General features: G+C 35.1%; 1 long non-coding RNA gene across 2 annotated transcripts in view; it reads right to left on the bottom strand.

The window, feature by feature from the left end:
* Window positions 1-23480, bottom strand: part of LOC115301954 — a 156916-nt gene that overhangs the window by 128882 nt on the left and 4554 nt on the right. The window contains exons 3-5 of one of the 2 annotated variants that reach the window (XR_003913369.1): window positions 14643-14741; window positions 14368-14486; window positions 10796-10870 (exon numbers count right to left, since the gene is read on the bottom strand). This is a non-coding gene — a long non-coding RNA (uncharacterized LOC115301954). Of the gene's footprint in view, window positions 1-10795; window positions 10871-14367; window positions 14487-14642; window positions 14742-23480 lie in introns of those variants that run through there. The other variant, XR_003913370.1, reaches the window with a different exon arrangement.

The raw sequence follows: 23480 nt of genomic DNA on the forward strand, positions 1-23480 counted from the left end.
TTTATTTTCTTTCAATAATGTTCTATAGTTTCAAGTGTATAGGACGTGTACTTCTTTAGTTAGTTTTTGATTCTTTTGGATGCTATTTTAAATGGAATTGTTTTCTTAATATCATTTCCAAACTGTTAATTGGATGTGTACAGAAAACAATTGATTTTTCTGTATTAATTTTATACCATAGAACCTTGCTAAACCCATTTATTAATTCTAAGATTGCTTTTTTTTGGTTGGTTGGTTGGTTGGTTTGTTGTGGATTACCCTGGATTTTACATCTATAAACGATATCATCCATGAGGTATAAATAGAGATAGTTTTACTTCTTTCTAACCTTCATGCTGTTTATTTCTTCTTCACTAATTCTTCTGGCTAGAACATCCAATACAATACTAAATAGAAGAACTAGCAATAATGGATATCCTTTTCTTGTTCCTGATATTAGAAGAAAAGCATTTGTTCTTTGACATTAACTATGATGTTTTCTGTAGGTTTTCCATAAATCCCTTATAAAATTGAGGAAATTTCCTCCTATTTCTAACTTGTCAAGTGTTTTTATCATGAAAGGGTATTGGATTTTGTCAAATGCCTTTTCTGCATCAGTTGAGATGACTATGTTGTTTTGTCCTTTATTCTATTAATATGGATTACATTGATTTTGATAAGTTAAACCAGTCCATCATTCCAAGTTATATATACACTGCTTGGTTATAAAGTATAATCATTTTTATATGTTATTGGGTTCAGTGTGCTAGTATTTTGTTCAGGATTTCCTCATCTATGTTCATAAGGGATATTAATCTCTAATTTTATTTTCTTGTGATTTATCTTCCAGGTTTTGACATCAAGGTAATACTGGCCTCACAGAATGAACTATTTGAGATTTGAAGAATGGATTAAAGAGAAAAAGATAGTGCCAGTTGGACCAACGAAAGAGCTTTTTCAATAACTCATGTGGATATCATTAATATATAGTTTAGAGTAATGATAATGAGAGTGGAATTAGAAAGGATGTCAACTTTCAGTATTGGGAAAATTAAGATAAATTCTTCCTTGGTGAGACATCGTACCTTTGAAGAAAACAAACTGCTGATCTTATATAGCTTTCAGAAGCAAAATAAAATAAAATAAAATAAAATATTCAGGACTTGGCAGACTTTCAGGAGGTGAGTGTGTGAACTATGGCATTGATAATTGGTTGCTACTAAAGGGCTGGTTTTCAGAAGCATGGCTACTGATATGAAGTTGCAATCGATCAATTAGCATGTTTTTAAACTTCTTGGCATGAGATTCTAGTGAATACTTAATATTATAGACAAAAGAGAATAGGAATATGTTATTCTCAGAGAGAAATGAACACACTGAAAGTTAATCCAAGCCATATCTGATTTCATGGGACAGTGAAGAACAGAAATACATTAAAGATGCCATTGAGATTTCTGGTCTGGACAATCAAATGTAACTTCTGTTAGGTCAAGAATCTATCTCTTTTTTTGCCTGATATACACCAAGCTCCTAGAAAATAACTTGGTATATGGTAGGCACTTCATAAATATTTTTGAATATAAAACAATTCCATTAGCATGGAGATTAATATAATCATAAAATATGGACATGTTCAATTTCAGCTACCTACAAGATATTCAAAAGAAGATAATTTATAGTAAAATGGATATAAAAGTTTTGAACTAGGACAGACATTTACTCTTACTGGGTTTTGTAGATACCAGCATATAGATAGTTATTGAAAACATAAGATCAGATGAACTATCCAAATACTAAACACCACTAGGACAGACATCTGTCAGTCACAAACATTTAAGGAACCAGGGCAGCTACAGAATCCACAAAGAAGACTGACAATAAAAGACCTAAAATAAGAAAAGAAATGTGGATGCTAGGGGAAATTTTTTTTCTTTTGATTTTTCCCTCCTGAAGGAAGAAGTTAACCTTGTCAAATGATCTCTGGAGAGTAAGCAAGAAAGGGCTTCAAAGTACCCACTGGATCAAGCAACGTTCAAGCCATGGTGTCCTGGACAAAAGCCATTTCAGGAGAGGGTTAAGGTCCACGTGTGGAAGAGTGCTCAGGTGAAAAAAGTGAGTAGGTAATGTATGAAGGAAGAGAGCTGTATAAGTGGTATCTAGAGGTAGGCTTTGGGTTGAGAAAAGGGGTTTATTTTATCTTAATTTGGGGAAAAGTAGAGCATGTTAAATGCTGATTGGAAAAACAATGGAGAGTGATTTAAGATATAGGAAAGCAAAAGGTGATCAAAAAGCTAACATATAGAAAGTGGGAATTTATATTCTATATTTTCTCTGACTCTCAAAACCCTTGCAAGTCTAAATTTCTATAGTTATTTGAACTTTCTATATTAAAAAGGTATATTTTATCAGGAAATCATCATTAGACCTTTTATTCTAAGTACTACATTATATTATGTAACATATGCCCAACATTTATACAGTTCTTTTTATTCTTTTATGAAAGACACAAAACAAAAAATCACTGTACTTTTTAATTCTTTTACAAAATTTATGCTGAAAGACTATACACTTATCAAAAAATTACAGGAACTTTTTCATGTTTGAAGAACAAAGGCCATCACCCTCTATGTGACAACTGTTAATACATATTTTTAAATTTATTTTAAAGTTTATTTATTGATTTTTGAGAGAGAGAGTGGGAGAGGGGGAATAAAGAATCCCAAACAGGTTCTGTGTCATTAGTGCAGAGCCCAAAATAGGGCTCAAACTCACAAACAATGACATCATGACCTGAGCTGAAATGAGTCTGACACCTAATCGACTAAGCCATCCTGGTGCCCCTCAACTGTTAATATTTTACTCATTTTCTCCCTTTCTCTCATTCCCAACTTTCTTTCTCAGTCTCTCTCTTCTCTATCATATTCTTTAATAAACCATTTTAGAATTAGTTGCAAATATTGTGACATTTCATCTCTAATTCAGTATGAAACATTAATCATCTAAAACAGGGACATTCTCTTACATAAAATTGTCATAGAAAGGACATTTAACATTGATACAATACTATTATCTAATATAGTCTATATTAAATTCTGCCCACTATCAATTATCCCAATAGTGTATTCTATAAACCTTTAAGATCCAGAAAGCAAAATAAGGATTACACATTTCATGTAGTTGCCACATATTCTTTAACTTCCTATAAATTACAGCTTCTTACAGATTTTTTTCCAAAAAGTATAGAATTTTGATATTTTTAAAATGTTTGTTTGTTTTTGAGAGAGAGGGGGAGAGAAAAAGACTGAGTGGGAGCAAAGGAGGGTCAGAGAGAGAGGGAGACATAGAATCTGAGGCAGGCTCCAGGTTCTGAACAGTCAGCACAGAGCCCAACACAGGCTCAAACCCATGGACCACAAGATCAAGACTGATGCTGAACTGACTGAGCCACCCAGGTATCCCTAGAATTTTGATATTTTTCAGTAGTCTATTCCAGATTGTTTTACAGAATGTCTCTTAATTTGGGTTTTCTAATTGTTTCTTCAATTTGTTTTTCATGTTTAGATACAGGTTAAGAAATTTAAGTGAGATTGCTACTTGAGTGATTAGTTTATCATATTGCAAATTATATGATATGAATTTGTATGATAAGTGATATTAAGTTTAGCCATTTGATTCAAGTGGTCTTTACCAGATTTAACCATTGAAAAGGTACTTTTTCCTTTTGTAGGTAATAAATACTTTTTGAAATGATACATTGAACCTGCACGAGTATCCTGTGTTTCAAAGATACCTTACCCCGGGTTTTTAGCATCTACTGATGACTTTTTCCTGAGTCCATTACTGCTACCATGGTTGTGAAATGGCATTGTGTTATCTCTGTAATTTCTTCTATATTTAACCATGCAGTGGGACTTACTGATTTTTGCAAATGAGATAGTTATGTCTATATCCCTCTTAATTTTAATTTTTAAAAATATTAGTCTAAATTAGTGGATTGGTTTGTAATTCAATATTATTTTTTATCATATTTTTAAAATTTTTTAATGTTTTTTATTTATTTTTGAGAGACAGAGAAACAGCATGAGCAGGGGAGGGTCAGAGAGAGAGGAAGACAGAAACCGAAGCAGGCTCCAGGCTCTGAGCTGTCAGCACAGAGCCCGATGCAGGGCTCGAACCCATGGACTGTGAGATCATGACCTGAGCTGAAGCTGGACACTTAACTGACTGAGCCACCCAGGCACCCCTATTCATTTTTATTATTTATTTTGATGCTTCATATCTCCTAAATCTAGCCAATGAGACAACTTTTTAACATCTCATCTCTGTCAACTCATTCCAGTATTTGAGTACTTTGTTATATAATCATAAAGTTACATTCCAATATGTTTAGAATTATATTAATATGTATGTGTACATATATGTGTTATACATATGTATAAAATTGTAATTTTATTCTGTCTCTAACTCAAATTAAAAAGCCAGAGGGTTTCTTTCTCTTCCTTCCATTTCCTATCATATATCCCTTTTTTCACAATGATTTTAATTCCCAATAATATTGATATTTTAAATTATTTGCCCAATTCTATTACACCCATGAAATAGTTTCAGATTTTTTTCACTGATGCCACTAACAACATACTTAAGTAGTTGTCAATATTGCTTTTTGTTCCTATGATATATTCATTCTATCTATTGGTAAGAAAAATAAATAATTCATTCAGTATTTTAAAATAAACCTATGCTTATATTTTTATTAAGATGTTTTTATTAAAATAAGCTCTGTAATAGCAAAGTTGATTACAAATAGAATTATGATGATGTATTAATGAAGAGAAAGCCAACCAAAATTTAAGCCAATACTACAGTGCTCCCTTTCTTCCTTTTATTTTGTGAATGTCACAGTAGAAAAATGACTAACTTGAAAAAAATTGCTTTGAAGTTAAACTGATGGCAATTTGGGGTACAAAAGGCAAAGCATATGTAATTCTCTTGCCAAGTTTATTAAAATGTCACCCCAGTATTAGGTCTTGCTTGGAGGGAGAAAAGAATTACTGATGCTCATTAAAAATAATAATGCACATTTCTGAATGGTTATCAGAGATGCATATTTCTGGGGACAAAAGCCACCGTGTTCTCAGAGGTGTGAATAAAAAGGGATGAGCCCATTTAACAGGCTTCATTTCACATTTTCTGTCTTTATTATTTCAAAATGATACCTTTGCCGTTTAGAGGGACCAGTAGGCACCGTTACAACTAAAATTGAATAGAATTCCAAGCTGTGTCAAAGACATTGTTTGAATTCACTTAAAAGTGTTTTATGTCACTGCTCACCAACTCCCCTTCTCTAGTCATGATCTGCCTGTGGCAAACTGTTTCTCTCTGGGACTGAAAAGATTACTCCCACTGATACTCCTCTGACAGTGTGAATATTGACTTGCACTTATAAAGGTCAGACAGTTCCACTAGTTAATAGGAGTGAGAAGAGCAGCTCCAACAAGTCTCTTTGAAGGGAATTTAACCTTCAAATTGTGAAGCGTGCTGCTCTGTGGAGCCAGTTTTGGCAACTAACAAAATACATGCTCCTCTGCTTTCCAAAAATACCAACAGGAGCCCGCAAGTTAACACCACAAAAGGGAAACAAGCATGCGATGCAGCAGACAAATGTCGTCCATGGGAACACCGTCCAGAATATGCCTTGTGATGTTTATGTTTTTAAAGAGAGTCGAAGACTGTGGAGTAATTCTCTGGGCCTTTAACTTTCTTCAGTGTATAATAGCCTTTTCGACTTTTAAGAGCCGTGTGCTGTAAGACGATAAGACACCACGTATATTTTTCTCAGCGTCATTCTGACACGAGATCAAGAAAGAGGGTTAATCCCAGCGGAGCCTGGCATCTCCTTCCCCAGCCTTTGAAAAGTCCTCTGCCTTCTGTTACTGTCTCATGACTGAGAGCTCAGGAAAGGCGGACATAATTTAAGGTCTCTGGGAATGTGGCCTATCTGTTAATAGCAGTGTCTGAGGTACAATGCAAGAAGGATGGCAGTGAGGAAACAGGACTGAAAACCAGAATGAGACTTCACTTTTCATCCTGATGGAGAGTAAAACCAATATTTTTAATTTTTAATAAAACCCGTTTATATTGTGGCACCAGCAGCAGAAAGACCGGGCTGCATATAAATGAAGATTATTCCCTAGTTTGTCTTGAGCAGTGCGAGACAGGAGACCTAATGATGAAGAGGGCCTTTTACAAGTAATAAGTGGGAGGAAGAAGTCCTGGGTGTCTCGGGGAGCAGAGCCTGCCTGATGCCAGAGCACATTTTAGAAATGGCATTATGGCTTTCACCGCTTTAAGTTTGGCATCAGTGGGATTTTAGATTGTGCTAAAATCATCCTTAATGTCCTTTCTGCCTCATCAGTGGGGGACCATTCAAGTAACAAAGTGCCAATCAGGGGCTCTTGTTCCTCTTTAGCTTGGAGATATTACTGTGGAGGTTTTTGAGAGCATGATCTCTCCGCTTGAGATGCCCTTTATTATAACTATAGTTAAAGGTCTGCTGACTTAGCTATTATAAACCTCTAATGTTCTCCACTACAAAAATCTGCTCTAAAATAAAGCTTAGCATACTAAGTTGGAGCCCATGGGAGCCCTGATTTTTATAAATTTGAAGGGAATAAAACAGTCATTTGAGTTAAAAAGAGAGTAACAAAAATATAAACATCAAAGCTATGTGAGTTATGTGTGTCACTGCTCTGGTATCTCCAAAAATAGCATCATTAATTAAAATGAAGTTGGAAAGTAATTAGCTCATAATGTACACTAATCATTTTTGTAAGTTTGAAGTATAAAACTGTAATTAAGAAAAAGAAAAATGGGTGATATACAGGATCATTCTGATTGAGAAAGTTGTGAGTTTTTAACTCAACCATTTTCTAACCATATGTACCTGTATTGCTATTGCAGACTTTTTGCAGTGTTTTAGTCAATGAGTCAGATACTCCTAATGTTTAAGCTTCTCCCTCTAAGTTTCTTAGCTCTCCATCTTCACAGGCTTCCTCAAGTGAGTTGAGCAAGAAATAGAAATTTGCAAAAAACAAAAGAGCTGAAAAGCAGTCTTACAAAGGAAGTTGTGGGAAGTCTATCTCAATACCTTTTTATTTTGAAGACTACTATTATTATTAGAATGTATAGTTTTAATGTCTCCTTTTTAAGAAAATGCCTAAAGAAATATGCACTTTTCTAGGGATATAGTCTTTTCAGAATTTTTTAAGAAGTCATAATCTTCCAGTGCATTAACCTTTCTGCAGATAATGATTGTGAACTCAGACAAAAGTAAACAACATGACACAAAACAAAACAAAACAATCCACCTTAAGGCTCTGGAGATTAAACAATGGTGGTAGATTCTGGAGATGAGTTGATACTTGGGAGAGGGAACCTCCACAGGATGAGTTTGCAATTTGTACAAAAATTTATAAAGGAATAAACATGGCAAAATCTGAGAAAGGTAATGGCTCCTTTTAGATAATGTGGTCAGGAATTCTGAGGATTCATACTGAAGCTAAGAAGTAACGGATATGGATTAGACACTCATAGAATTTCTGAGGAAGGATACTAGAGTCCAGAGGAAGAACAGTGGCCGAGGTGCTAAGGAAAGGCTTGACGTGATTATGAAGCCGAAGACTCATGATTAAGAGGCAGAGGTGAGGAATGAAGCTGGAGAGGAAGACAGTAGTCAGATCATACGTCGGTAAGAAATGTATGTAAGGCCTGTTTTATGCCAAGAATTGTGTCCAGAAATATAAATAAGATCCGATTCTTGTCTGAAGAGATCTCCCAGTACAGGGGGAATAAGGGTTTTGCACTTGCTGTCAAAGGGGCTTGTTGCAGGTGTGTTCTAATCACGTCTCTATTCGGGTACTTTCCAGCTTGGAGGCAGGCAGGTCCTTAAAAACTGTGGGGTTTTTTTGGATGGATGGACGGATGGATGGATGGGTAGACGGACAAATGACACATGGAGAAAGTGTAGGTGACTGCTGAAACACCTCACAAGTTATATTTTCTTGGCACTGTCACTATATATTCTTAAACTGAGGTATAATTTGATAAAATCCACACTCTCTCACGTATATTATGTATATAATATATACACATATATATATGATGTTTTCATCTTTCGTGAATGAATTCGAGTAGTCCCAGAAGCAATAATCAAGAGTAGCAGTGGTATAAGTCACCCAGGAAACTAAAATTTGGTGGTCATAGAAAAAATCAGGGGAAAGAAGTTTCTTGGTTGTTAGAAAGCAGTAGTCTCTTCAGAAATTCTAGTTCATAACTCCTCTCCCCACCACTCACTTTATCATAATCCCTCTCTTTTTGCTAACTTTATATAAAACATGCTCAAATATTTTCACATCTTAAGGATGAATTATTCTTTTAATCCTGTATTTCCAACCACTTATGGCATAATTTCTGTACTTTCTTTCTTAAACAAGCCTCTAGAAATAATAAACTACGGTCATCATGCCCATTTCTCCACTTCCAATGACTAAAATATGGTTTCTGTTCCTTTTTTCCCCCCACTGAAGCCGTTTTGTTTTCTCTAAGTTTCCATTGACACACTTATTACTAAACCAACTACACATTTTTATGCATTTGTTGTCTTTTTGTCACTTTTGTCTCTGTTAACTACAGAATCTTTCTTAAAACTAGTTTATCATTTTCTGTGATACAAATTCCTCCTGATTCTCTTCCTTTCTATGAGGCATTCCTTAGATCACATTTCCATAGGCACCTAATCAAACCATTGATTTCTTTTCATTATGTAATTTTCTTGGACAATATTTTTAAATTCCACAATGCCAACTACAACATATCCTCAGATGACCCATTCATGTATAACCAGCACCTGCAACAGATCTTGACACTAAGGAATATTTAATTAATATGCTTTGAATAGATAGATGAGTGTCTGGATAAATCTGTATGATAAGTCACAATCAAGAAATCTTTGGATGAAAGTGAACCACATTTGGGGAATCACATAATTAAAGATACGCTGCATACCATTATTTAGAGTTTTTAAAGCCTAGATTGTAAGTTCTCTTGAAAAAAAAAAAAAGGAAGCTTTAGCAACATCAATCCTACATTCTAGCATGGCAAGGGTCAGTCTAGCAAGTGTTATCCAATTTGTCACAGTCAGACCAAATCCATTTTCTTCATTTAGGTTACCTGCCTGGTCCCAGTAAGCATTGATTAAATACTTTAAAAAAGGGGCACCTAGGTTGCTCAGTTGGTTAAGCATCCAACTCTTGTTGGTTTCGGCTGAGGCTTATTATCTCATAGTTTGTGGATTTGAGTCCCACATCAGGTTCTGTGTCGACAGTGTGGAGCCTGCTTGGGTTTCTCTCTTTCCTTCTCCCTTTGCCCCTCTCCCACTAGCTCTCTCTGTTTCTCTCTCAAAAAAAAAAAATTTAAAAATTTAAATACTTAAAAAAATAAAAACAGCCATGGGGCGCCTGGGTGGCTCAGTCGGTTAAGCGTTTGACTTCAGCTCAGTTCATGATCTCACAGATCATGGGTTCAAGCCCCGCATCGGGCTCTGTGCTGACAGCTAGGTCAGAACCTAGAGCCTGTCTTCAGATTCTGTGTCTCCCTCTCTCTCTGCCCCTCCCCTGCTCACGCTGTCTCTCTCTCTCTCTCTCTCTCTCTCTCTCTCTCTCAAAAATAAATAAAGACATTAAAAATTTTAAAAAGCCTGTAGATATATAAATTCTTTATGATCCAGACTGTATTAATTAATTTTCCTCCAATTTTCTCATCAGCTTCCTTCTTAGATATGTGCCCCATTTCAATAAAGAAAAATATGAGCCATGTTACTTAAGCCAGAAAACAAGGGCCTTCAATTTTGCTCATATACTCATTTCAACATCTTATCAACCCTACAACGTATCAATATACATCACATATATCTCTAATCTATCTCCTCTTCTCTTTATTTCAGTCACACATTACCTGTTCCCTACAAATGCTGTCAGCTCCTAACTGCTCTTCTGGCTTGTTTTGGTCTATTCTGTATTAATCCATTTAAAAACATCCTTTGTGTCTTTCAGGTCTCAGTTCTCTGAGGAGCTTATCTGACTTAGAAGGAACTGTATCTACTTCTCCCTCTCTAGTAAATTATTATTAATGTAACAATTTATTAGAAAAAATGACAATAATCAGAGCCAAAATACATGAAGCACTTTATATAGAACAGCACTATCCTAATAACTTAGTATATGTGTTATTTTACTTGTGCAATATTCTGAGGTAGATAAGATTATTATCAATATAGAGAGATGAAGAAGCAGAGATACCGACATATTTATTAATTTGACTAAAGTAGGGCTGGGGTTGGAATTCCACTAATCTGATTCTAAAGCATATAGTCCCTCCTAAATCTATAAGTGATTGTTCAACTACTCAACCAACAGCAGCAATTTATCTTAGGGTTTTGATAACAGTTTCATAGTTTTTATAATATGGTGATTAACATAGTGATTGATATCCAAAAGAAGGTCAAAGAAGTTTGATGCCTATGATGAAGCATTTGCATTTAGATCACAATGCTATGTAACTGGTTTTCAATGTGTTGTTTAATGGGCTGAGTGATTCTTATCTGGGCAGCCCAGGTTCTGAGCTCCTAGTTAGTGGCTTAACCATACTTTGTGATTTTTTTTTTTTTTGGTATAATAGCCAAGTCATATAGAGTAGAAAGAATCTGTTTCTGTACTTTCATCAATAGTTAGAAAGTTTACTTTTGATTAGACTTACTTACTGACTATGAGATCCAGGCACAATAGACGAAGGCATGTCACCAGAAAAGGCCGTTGAATTAGAGAGTACAGTTACGCTAAGGACAGAAGCAGGATAAAGACACTGTAAAGTCAAATTTTTGTGGTTGAACAGTTCCAAATGTTGATATGCTGCCATGCTGAGTCTGCTTCTTAAAAAAAAAAAACTAAATTGAAGGGGAATGAAGTTCACAGGGTTAACTCGTTTGAGAAAATATAAGATCAAGGTGGTGGCTGTAGATGTAAATGTTGAAGATCCAGCACTTGCTGCCTCTACAACATACTTGACATTAACATGTCGTTTTCCTAAAACATCTTCTCTTTGATATGTAAATTTTAAGGAAACTGGTCTTTTTTGTTATTATCATTAATAAGATTATAACAACCTAAGGGAAGGTGCTATTTATTACACATTTTGTATGTGTATGGTGCTTAGCCCAGTTGACCACCACTGGATCCTAGAAGACCAGGGTGAGCTGTACATCTATCAACTAAGAAGGAAGCATTTTCAGCCACTGAGATTCCATATAGTCAAGTCTCAGCCTGATAATCTATAATTTAGAATTTGTCTCTGAGACTTTTTTCCCTTTTTGATATTGTGACTTTGAAGCAGGAATTTAATGATCCCAAATAGCTCTAGTTGAATCATTGTATTTGAAGTAAATTTGATTTGAGAAAAGCATTGGTTAAGCCCTATTTTATTTTTCCTGGAGAAATATGTATTTAGACCGTCAGGGCAAACTAATAATTTTCCTTCAAATTTGTATTAATTTCTCACAGAAGAACAAGAGAGTAATCTTTGTTTATAGAACTTCTTTTGTGTTGGTGGGATGATTCATATCAAAATGCAGTTTCTGTCAGATGTGTCATTATAATGGAGGACTTCATAGTTCTTTTCGTTAAATTACAACATTATAATATGTGGTGATGTTTTAAGTTTTTTAAATGACAGTATAACTTTGTGAAACATTAGTGCTATTAAGAGAATAAATCCATGCATTAAGGAAGTTCATGACACATTTTGAAAACACAGACATTATGACTCATGTATACACTAGCTTAACCTCCAGTTTAGAGTTGTACAATTAAACTCTAAAAATAGATTATTCATGTTCTCTGAAACGCTTATCCCACAGACAAAAGTTGGAAGGGTAGCGGGAAAGGCAACTCATTTAGATGACGATAAAAGTTGATTCTTAAAGGCAATTTTGTTATTATTTTATAAATGACGAAAACAGAGACTCAGCCGATATACCCCAAATCATAACATGAAGTGGTGCTAGAAAATGGATTAAGGACTAATTTGGAATGTTCTTCTCCCATCTATGATTGCTAACTACAACTGGGCTAACTCCCTTACAAATAACCACCATAAAGGTAGGGGCAAAATTTTTAGCCAAAGGTTTTTTAGGCACTGGACTGCAGGCAGCAGGATACTGCCCTGAGATGGGGCGCAGGGCTGGACATGACAACAGCTCAGCCTTTAGTTCTGGGAAAGGAGAGGTGCAGTACTGGAGCCACAGAAATCCGCGTGGAGAGGTCTCCTGGGAATCCCGGGTAATGAACTTTCACACAGGGTAAGAATATAAAAAGGTACCAGAATTAGATGCTACAGAGCTGCAAACAGAACAAAAACACTACAGTAGGAAAGCTGAAGGGACCCCATTTTAGAAAGTTTCCACTTCTGCTGTTTTCCTGCAAGGCCTCATTTACTCATGTTCCATATTTTGGCTCTGAATAAGCCAAAGAAGCTATGTTTCCACTCCATGGGGGAAGCAAGTAAGTTAGTCATTCTCTGAGTTTTGTCCTAGGCTCCAAATACCTGACAACATCTAAGAAGAGTCAGATCCCAAATGTGTTCCAGGACATTAGCTTCAGACAAACCTCAGTGGACACTAGTGTCAATATCCCAACTTCCAGTAATGTATAGAATAACACCCATTGTTCACCTGATACCTTTGATCAGAACCTACAATGGATTCCTGAAGAAACACATACCTTAGACCCTTTTCCAACACAAACCCCTAGTCCCAAACAACGACAACTCATTCTCCATTCCTTTCCGAGTCACCCAGACACTCCATTTGCTATTCTCTGTCACATAATGCTATTCAATAAACTCTGTTTCCACTTTCTCTGACTTGCATTTGATTTCTATCCTGCATGAAGCCAAGAACCCTACTGGCTGGTCCTCTGGAACCCTTGGCTGGGTCCTTGGACCCAAACTGCCTGCAGCAATGTCAGAGATCAAGCATTGCTGGGAGATGTTAGAATTCTGACCCAGACAGAGTAGAGAGACATTAGTGACACTTTGCTGCTGTTGGGCATGATCATAGCCTTATTTAATTTTTAACTTTTTATTTTACATAATTTTAGATTCATTTCCACTTGCAAATAATACTACTAACTCTTCACCAGTTTCCCTACTGGTTATGACTAGACTAATAATATTACAACCAAGGAATTGACACGGATACAATTCACAGGATTTACTCAGATTTCACTAGTTTGTATGCACTCTGTGTCTGTGTGTGTGTCTGTGTGTGTCTGAGTGTTAGTTCTATGCAATTTTATCACATGTACCAGTTTATTCAACTATTCATCTATTAAAGTTCAGCTCGTTTCTTAAAAATTTTTTTAATGTTTTTATTTACTTTTGAGAGAGAGAGAGACAGCATGAGCAGGGGAGGGTCAGAGAGAGAAGGAGACACAGAATCCGAAGACAGGCTCCAGGCTCTGAGCTAGCTGTCAGCACAGAGCCCAAAACGGGGCTTGAACCCACGAACTGTGAGATCATGACCTGAGCCAAAGTCAGATGCTTAACCAACTAAGCCACCCTGGTGCACCTTGATTCTTGACACATAATATTCTTTGAATGAGTAAATGAATGTGTGAATGAATTAATAAATTTGGAAATACATTATTAAAGATCAGCTCCTACCAGGCATGCAGACACCAGGGCTAGGTGCTCAGACTGCCAGCTAGCCCTGCTTCTGGCTGTCGTTCTTTATAGTCCTATCGCTGCTAGGTGAGGGTGGAACCCTAGTGACAGTACCTTGATGGGTAAATTGGGATTCAACCTACATTCTCAGAGAAGAGAATAGAAAGAAGATTACTTCTCTGCTCAGCTCTGTAAACACTACCTGGGAAGAAAAATAAGAGCACTGCCTACTGCTTCTGGGTCAGGATGGAAAATAAGCTCCCGGCTTCCCCACCAAAACCATGTGTGGTGTGGTGATGTCAGAAGAGAGTTAGGATTCCCAGAAAAAGAAAGACAATAGATGATTTTTGTGACACAAGAGAAATCATTTTAGCCTTCCAGCTATTTTCTGTGATCTATGCCTCCACTTGCCTAAGCATACTTCTTGCAGAATTTCCTAGGAGGTGTAAGAATTACAAAGAAATGCAACCGTTAAGGATTTTAAAGGATCAAAGGGAATGCAAAAACTAACAATCTCTACCAGTCCAGGAAACGGCCTAACCATATCAGAGACATTAAGTCAGAGGTAAAATTCTCAGTGCTGTTTCAAAAGTAAGCAAAGCTCTGAATTCTTACCGGAGATAAGGAGCCAAATATGCCATCCAGTTTATGCCAGCTCTCGGAGCATGCCCACAGCCCCTTCTTTTCTTCTGACAGTTACCTCTGCTCCATTGCACCGTTAAAAAGTCTCCAGCCTAGGAGGAGCACAGGCTTCGTTACTATACAGGATACATGTATAGGCATGTTTTCTAAGTATGCCTGGGCACCCTTATGCGTGCCTTTCCATGTTATAACAAAGTTCTTCTTTCTGGAAATACATCCTAAGCCCTATGTAAAAAGGAGCTACTCACTCTTGCTGCAGCACAGGGTTTTGGAAGTTATTGTGATCTCCTTATTTGTTGCAAATGAAATTTCCTTTGTGTGGCAACTCCATCTGGTCTATTGTTTATCTGTAAATTACAAAACTTATTTGAGCAAACTCATATAAGTTACAAAGAGGAAGTTCCGGGTGTTGTATCTGGAGGTCTAAACTGTTAGAATTATGGGACTTCTGATTAACCAAGATAAAGTTATTTCATTTCTCCTAGGATCTTATGACAACTAAATACCCCTGTCATCACAGACCAAATAAACCCAAGAATACTGTGTGAAAGAAGATAGGCTTCCCAGGAATTCGGGATTTCAAGAACACCATGTTGGTGCATTCTCTGTGGTTCTTGTTCCTCCCACACACCCTGGCTCGGGGAAGGGGAAGCTTAGCCTGGAGCTTCCCATAAGACAAACAAAAAAAGCCTCTTAGCCTTAGCCAAGGGACAGGGAAAAGGAAAGCCTACAGACAGGAAACCTTTTTGGTGATACATACCCAACTCCAGCCCCAAATCAGTGCGAATATAGAAAGTCTGAACGATAGTAAAAACTAATTGGAAGTAATTACCATTACAGGACGCTACACCTCGAAAGGCTGAACACCCACATGTAATCTCAACACGCCTGGAACATTCACCAAGACAGGTCAATGATTTCATCTAGATATCTTTCAAAGGTTACATCTTATGAAGTATTCCTTCTCACCAACTAAAATTATATTAGCAAACAAAAAGAAACGGATTTTCTGAGATTAAACAACACATTTTCAAATTATCTATAAATCAAAGAGAAATTCTAAAGCAAATCAGAAAACATTTAGAAAAGAATGGTAATGTAAACAAAATATATAAAAGTATATGGAATGCAATGAAAGTGGTACTTGGAGGAAAATGGAGAGATTTTAATGCCTAACTTAACTAAAATAAATGATATGTTTCTATAAATAAAAACCAACAAAACAGAAATTGAGCAATAGAGAAAATTAGCATATAAAAATCCAATCATTGAAAATATTAATAAAATTTATAAATACCTAGCAATGCTAATCAAGAAAAAAGAGTAAACATAAATTATCTATTTTAAAAATGCAAGATCTATCGGTAAAGATCCTACATATATTAAAAGAATAAAAAGAGAATATTAAAAATAGTTTTTTACTAACATTTTTAAATATTTCTATTTATTTTTGAGAGAGAGAGAGAGAGAGAGAGAGAGAGAGAGGGAGCACAAACAGGGGAGATGACAGAGAGAGAGGAGACACAGAATCTGAAGCAGGCTCCAGGCTCTGAGCGGTCAGTACAGAGCCCCACAGGGGGAGGGGTCAAACTCAGGCCGGTGAGGTCATGCCCTGGGCCAAAGTCGGAGGCTTAACCAACTAAACCACCCAGGCCTCTTAAAAATAATTGTATATGAATATTTATATGAATAATTTTATATGAATCTGATAGAAAAAATAATGCAAAGTTTGAAAGTCAATTTAGCAAAACTATTAAGTAAATTTAATTCAAAACAAAGGTGGTCTTATAAATAAAATTCCAAAGTCAGGTCATTATACTGCTGAATTCTTAAATGAGCTATTTCTAAGCTTTTACAAACTTTATCAGAAAATGGAAGAGAGTTGATTGCTTCATATTTTATTTATGAGACCAGCATCATCCTAATACCAACACCTGACAAAGAGAATGAAAGAAAACAAATGACAGATCAATATTACTAATTGGAATGGACACATATATCCAACAGAATATTAACAAATCAAATATACAAAGGGATGAAAAACATGATCCTTAATGAACAAGAAATCATGTTCCTTGAATTACAATACTGATTCCATATTTGAAAAGCAATCATTACAATTCACCATTTAAACAGAATAAAAGAGAAAAACTGTGTGATCCAGAATGTTCATCCTCACCACTTTTATTCCATACTGAAATGGAATATTACCCAGAGTGATAAGCAAGAAAAATATACATTTTTTAAATATTAGAAAGGATGAATGAAAATTCTCTCCATTCCTATAGACAGCATATTTATCTCACTAGGTATATCTTAAGGAAGGTAGCAAGACCACAGAATTCAAGATTAAATACAATAATCAATTTTATTTCTGAAGTTTAGCAAAAAGAAATTGGAAAATAAAATTTTTAAGTCAATAGCATCAAATATATAAATTATTATGGGAAAAATCAGCTAGATATATGAAAGACCTTTTCACTAAAAATTACTAAACATTGTTGAGAGAAATGAAAGAAAATCTAAATACTGAAAAAAACACACAATGCATGGATTGAAGATTTATTATCTTTTTAGGACATTCGTTATGCTCAAGTTTTTCTATGGCTCCTACAAAATAACACCATATAATATCAGCAGATATAGAAATTGACAAATTAATTCTAAAATTTATATGAAAATGCAAAGGACATCTTTTTCTTTAAAAAGAAAGGACAAAAATTGAAGAACTTACATTATTTTATTTTCAGATTTACTATAAAGTTATGAAAAATAAGATCATCTTAACTTTGGGTTCCATCAGAATTATAGATCATTTTAGAAATATTATCAATTAATGATATATGGCCAGGTGATTTTTGATAGTGGCTACAAAGTAATTCAATGGGGAAAGAAGAGTCTTTTCAGAAAGTTGCTCTAGATCAACTGAATCTCTACAGTGAAAAATACAAAAAAGATGAAGCACTTCAATCCCTAACTTCCTCATTGTCAAAATTTTGAACTGGATGAATAAGAAAGGAGAAAATCATCACAAACTTGGGATAGGCAAACACTGCATAAACAAGATAAACACCACTAAGACTTAGTAATATCGATAAGAGAGTTAAATATATTTCATTCAAATTAAAAAACTACTGCTCCTTTAAAGATACAATTATGAAATTCAAAATACAAGCCAAAGAATTGAAAAACCATGTACACATATACATTCAGCAGTTGAGCATGAACTCCGTGGGGTTATGGGTGCTGACACTCCCACCCCTCACACAGTCAAAAGTTCATGTGTAACTTCTGAACCCCCCCCCAAAAAATTTAGCTGCTAATAGCCTACTGTTGACCAGAAGTCTTAGAGGTAACAAACCTAGTCAATTAATGCATATTTTGTATGTTATATTGCACACTGCACCGTTATAATTAAGTAAGCTAGAGAAAAGAACATGTTATTGAGAAAAATCATAAGGAGGAGAAAATACATTTGCAGTACCGTACTGTCTTTATCCAAAAAAAAAAAAAAAAAACTGCGTGTAAGTGGACCTGCACGGTTCAAACCCCTGCTATTCAAGGGTCAACTGTATATGTGTCTACCATACAAACACACAAACTCACACAAAAAGGACTGTACCAAGAATTCATAGGAACATTTAAAAACTCACTAATAAGGAGAAATATAGCCAAATAAAACAATGGGTAAAATATTTGAACATAGATTTCATTAACGATATTAAGAACATGGAAATATGCTTAACCTCAGTATTCAAAGAAATGTAAATGAAATTCATAATAAGAATACTTTTTCGTGCTAAAATGGTTAAAATTTTTTAAACCAACTATTTGATAATTTAATGGCAATTTAAAAGTAAGTGCTGGTAAGTAGGTGGTATAACTGGAAGATTCATCAATACTGGGAAGTATTTTAGTAGTTTTAAACCTAGATATTTTACACAAGAGTAATTAAAATATAATTTAAAAAAGAAGAGAAACCTTAAATTAGAACCAGTCCTAATTTTTAACAACAGGAGAATGGAAAGCAAATTGTGGTATATTCTCATAATAGAATAAACTCACCAATAGAGAATAAACTATAGATATATGCAGTAATAGTGAACGAATCTCAAAAATAGTACATTGTGCAAAAGAATCCAGATACAGAAGAGTACAAATAATATTTTTCTATTTATATGAAGTTCTGGAACAGCCAAAATTAATCAGTAGTGATAGAGCTGATACGTGATCGCCTGAGGTAGAACAGGAGACAGGGACTTCTGACTGTGAAAAGGAAGAGGCAGCTTTCTGGTGTGATGGAAATGCTTTCAAATTCTGGCTGGGTACGTGCTGCATGGGTGCATGCATGTGCCACAATTTTATCAAGCTATCTATTGATAATGTTTATTTAATTTTATGTATGATATTAATCAGGATATTAAACAACAGAAACAAGAAAACAACTACAACAAAAACCTAGTATAGTCTAATGTTATTGATTATAGAAAAAAACATCTCTAGCCTAGCATTTTTAACACACAAAATTTTAGAGTTAGAGAGACTGCATAATATTGCATCCTGCATTTTCAATATACAAAGAAGGACAACTAAATCCTTAAAATGTTAAAATTGCCTTTTTATTCAGAGTTTTTAGCAAAGTTGGAATTAAAGTCCAGATTCCTCAATCATTATCTAGTGTTATCTCAATGATATGATGTGGTCCTCTAACAAATTCACATTTAAAACAAACCAGAATAACTTACTATACATGTTATCCATACTTACCACTGGCTCGCTACAGTAAGTATTCATGCACTAAGATGGAAATGGCTCATTGTGGTTTGGTCTATCTCCTTCGTTTATAAAGGAATAAACTGTGTATTTCTTAATCTTATTTTTAGAAAGTTGCCAATTTTGTGAAAGCTTAAGTTGATTTCTATGGCAAAGAAAATGAATTCTGCCTCAAGTATGTAGGATCAGCTGGTAAAGTGGGTAGATTCCTGACCTGCCCTCCTGTGCCAAGGTTGACCCAGGAATAAAGCACCCCAATGATCCCATCTCATAAATCCAGATCGTTATTTTTCTGACTATGCACAAGAAACACATAGACCTCAAAGACAGACAAAAAGAGGCAAAAATGACTGAACTGAGAAGATTGCTTTTAAGTACTTTCTACAGAGATGTCACTTCATTTACAGGCCATTAGCAACAATTATCACCTTTTTCCTGAGGAGAACTTTGCCTTTCTCTTCCCCCCTAACTTTGATATTATCTATTTTGACATAATATTCAGTTTTCAACCCACCAACAATATTGTCAGCTAATTCTAATTTGTAATATCCAACTGTGAATATAAAAATAATTTCTGGGAATATCTCTCTTAATCACCAATTTTTTCTTGATCTGTTGCTTCATTCATACAATAATCCCTAAAGTCAATGAAACGAATATGTAATTGCTATTTGTTATTTTTATGTTTTGACTATTACAAAGTCTAGATTGAGTTCATATATCTTTATATCCTTCTATATTTTAATCCATTACAATTTTGTTCTTTCTCACCACTCTGGAAATGTTTTTACTAAATTTATGATGACCCCCAAATTGCCAAATCAATTAATGCTCTATATTCAATCATTAGTGTATTGGATTTTTGTTAACACAATTTTCCCTATTTACCACTCTAACATTTGAAATTCTATGAATCCTAGACATCATGTTTGTCTAGCTTACCTCCTATGTGCCTGAAAATATGTTTTTTTTAAATTTATTGGCTTCGCTTTCAAAATCCATGATCACATATTGGTATTCTCTGAGATTTTGCCCTCAGCCTGCTTATATTTGTCTATAGACACTACCTCTTCCTAAGATGCCTTTTACCAAAAGGCAACTGTTGACTCTCAGATCTTTATCTCCTCATACTCACTCCACTCTGTTTCTCCTGCATTTACTGTCTCAGTTACTGCTTAGGTGTCCATCTTATTACAGATGGACATAACATCACGGACAATCTTACACATTAAAGTAGTAAAAACATCTCTTATATCTATTTAACCCCCTCTGTCCCTACTGCTACTGCCTATGTTCAGATTCTCATCATTGCTTTTCTGCATCATTATAACAACTTTGTTTTTGGACTTCTTGTTGTCAATATCTTCCTTTTCTGTTCTTTTGTCTAGCTGCTGCTAGAATAGTCTTTGTTAAGAACCTAATCTAACTCCCCTGCACAAAGGGATTTGGGGCTATAAATTTTAAATCAATCACTTCTTGTAAAAGACTCTTTGTTACCTGCCTTTAAACTACTTCTTCAATCTCATTAGCTCTTACACCTGACATTTCAAGCAATAACCTTTTATTCTGAATACCTTGACTAAACTAGTGTTTTTATATGTTTGAGTTTTTGCACATATCAATGTCTCATGTTTACATTTATTCTCTTTATTGTTCCACCTGGAATCATCTATTTACTCCTCAATACTTAATTAGATTGCTTTTTCCTTCAAGACTCTAATATATGCTATTTATCCACACAAACACATATATACACTCATGATTGCACAGAAAAGGAGTGATTAAGAATCTTGTTTTCCTTTAAAAAATTTTTTTTAACATTTATTTATTTTTGAGCAAGAGAGAGACAGAGAGCAAGAGAGTGGGGGAGGGACAGAGAAAGAAGTAGACACGGAATCTGAAGCAGGCTCCAGGCTCCTAGCTGTCAGCACAAAGCCCGAAACTGGGTTTGAACTCAGCAACCTTGAGATCATGACCTGAGCGAAGTCTGAGGTTTAATCAACTGAGCCACCCAAGTGCCCAGGAGTCTTGTTTTTCCATCTACATTCAAAGGAAAACATTTTCAAGAAGAAATTCCCTCCAAAATAGCATTGGAGGAGAGATTTTCACACTACGGTTTATCAGGTCTTCTCAGAAACTGAGGTCTCTTTACTTTTAAAATAGAGATGCAATACTTAGCCAGTTTCTATTATACATTATTTCTATGATAGATAGTTATAGACAGATACAGACAGAAAGATGGGTGGATGGATGGAAGGATGGATGGATGCGATACAATCTTTGGTAACTCAATGCATTTTTCTGGACCTTACTTTTCTCTTCTGTGAAATGAAATGTTTATCCTATATATCTAAGTTTGCTTCCATTCTTGAAATTTAAACTTAAATGACTCTAAATATATCCGTGTGTTTTTCTCAGAAGAAATCATTTACATTAATTTCATCACTTAGATTATGGTCATTTTTGTGTGCATAGATTTTATAGTCAAATAAATACATCTCATATACAATCTCAATATATATTTCACTATAATAAGATTTTTAAACTGAGTTTATAACTAGAGAGAAAGCACAGAAATGGAAATACTGAAGGATTACACTTCCATCTGTAGTGAGAAGAATTAAAGTCATTCCTTTGATTTAAAAAAAAATATTAATGTTCATTTCTGGAAGAGAGATAGAAAGAGAGAGAGCAAGCATGGAGGGGCAGAGAGAGAGACAGAATCTGAAGCAGGCTCCAGGCTTTGAGCTGTCAGCATAGAGCCTGATGTCGGGCTCAAACTCAAAAACCACAAGATCATTACCTAAGCTGAAGTAGGATGCTTAACCATAAAGTTATTCCTTTGTATGCAGCTGTTCTAATTTAGAAAGCATGTCTCGGTCTTTGGAAATATGTCAACAAAAGGTTCAGTTAGATATTCTATTCTGTGCCACTACTGCAGTTAGCCTCTTTAGACCTTTTTTAACTTCTTAAATTACTAGCTCACTGTAGACATTGCTTGTTTTCCTGAATTGTGAAAAAATATATATTAGGAGGCAAAATGACTTAGCGTCAAGACAAGCAAGCTGGAAGTCCCAATGTTTGAATCCCTCTTTTGTCACTGTCTTATACATACTTCTCAGTGAGTTCCTCATCAGTCTGTGCCTCTGTTTCCAATAAATAAGACAATAGGTAAGGAAACAAAGTGACCTTTTCAGGAAAAAAAGTCACTTTATCATTTGGTAAAATATTATTTCATATTAGAGTGTAAGCACACATATATTGCTTTTTATCATCTTTATCTCATCATTCCTATCCAGTTGTAAGCTAGAAGATAGGAATATAGAAGCTGGTATCCTTGTTTGTCCTCTGCTTTCAAGGAGACAAACTGTTCTTTACAATTACGGTAATACATCCTTGGTGAAGAAGGAGGGAGAGGGAACAGAGATGGATGAAGGTTTAGCAGAGATATTTTTCTAATTGTTAGGAAAAGGTAATAGATTATTAGTTCTGTTATACTGTGACTCACACTCATGAGAATAAGAGAGAGTGAGAAATAATCCTGTTCTGACATTGTCTTTTGGAAAAAACACCATGCACAGAGCAGCAAACAAAACGCAAGACAAAGAGGTGGAGTAAATGGAGAATGATCTTGTGGGAATTCTCATAATTATTAAATATTCAAATCCTTTATCTCATGCCAACTATTGAAACTGACCTCACTGTAGCAGGAAAAAAAAACCCAAAAAACTAAAGTATCCATCTTGGACTAAACTGGAAAAAATGTAGAGCAATTTCGCATGAGCAAATAAGTTTCAGGATAAACAAATTTGCTTCTCTCTAGAATGAATTTAAATGGTCATTGCTAGAGCAAGATAAACATACCTTGCCCTAACAAGATGTCTTGTTAGTGTAGTAATATTCACCAAAATAAAAATCATTCTCCTCTACCTCCTGACTTCACAGTTTGGCTGGATAACAGTAGAAACATTTAAATCCGTGAATCCTCTTCACTGACTGCAATGATAAACACTGAGTGGCATAAAACAGAAAACAAATCCATGAAGCAACAGAGTCAGGAGGAAAAGACCCTTTCTTCTTTATCCTTATTTTTAAATATTTCATTTAACCCCTTAGCCATACCTAGTTTCTCAGTATTGCTTGCTTTTCAAAGACTCAGGCAGACTCTGGCTACAGTAGAATGACAGGTTTAAAGTGCCATAATTCTCAATACAATGTTGTGAGGGTTTTCCTGAATTTTTAATATGAAGAGCTCAGCCTCAGTATTGATGTCTTCTGGAAACTGATTATTATAAAAACATCTTGGTCAATAA

Source organism: Suricata suricatta, chromosome 9 (genome assembly GCF_006229205.1).
Source record: "Suricata suricatta isolate VVHF042 chromosome 9, meerkat_22Aug2017_6uvM2_HiC, whole genome shotgun sequence".
In the NCBI taxonomy this organism is placed as follows: domain Eukaryota; kingdom Metazoa; phylum Chordata; class Mammalia; order Carnivora; family Herpestidae; genus Suricata; species Suricata suricatta.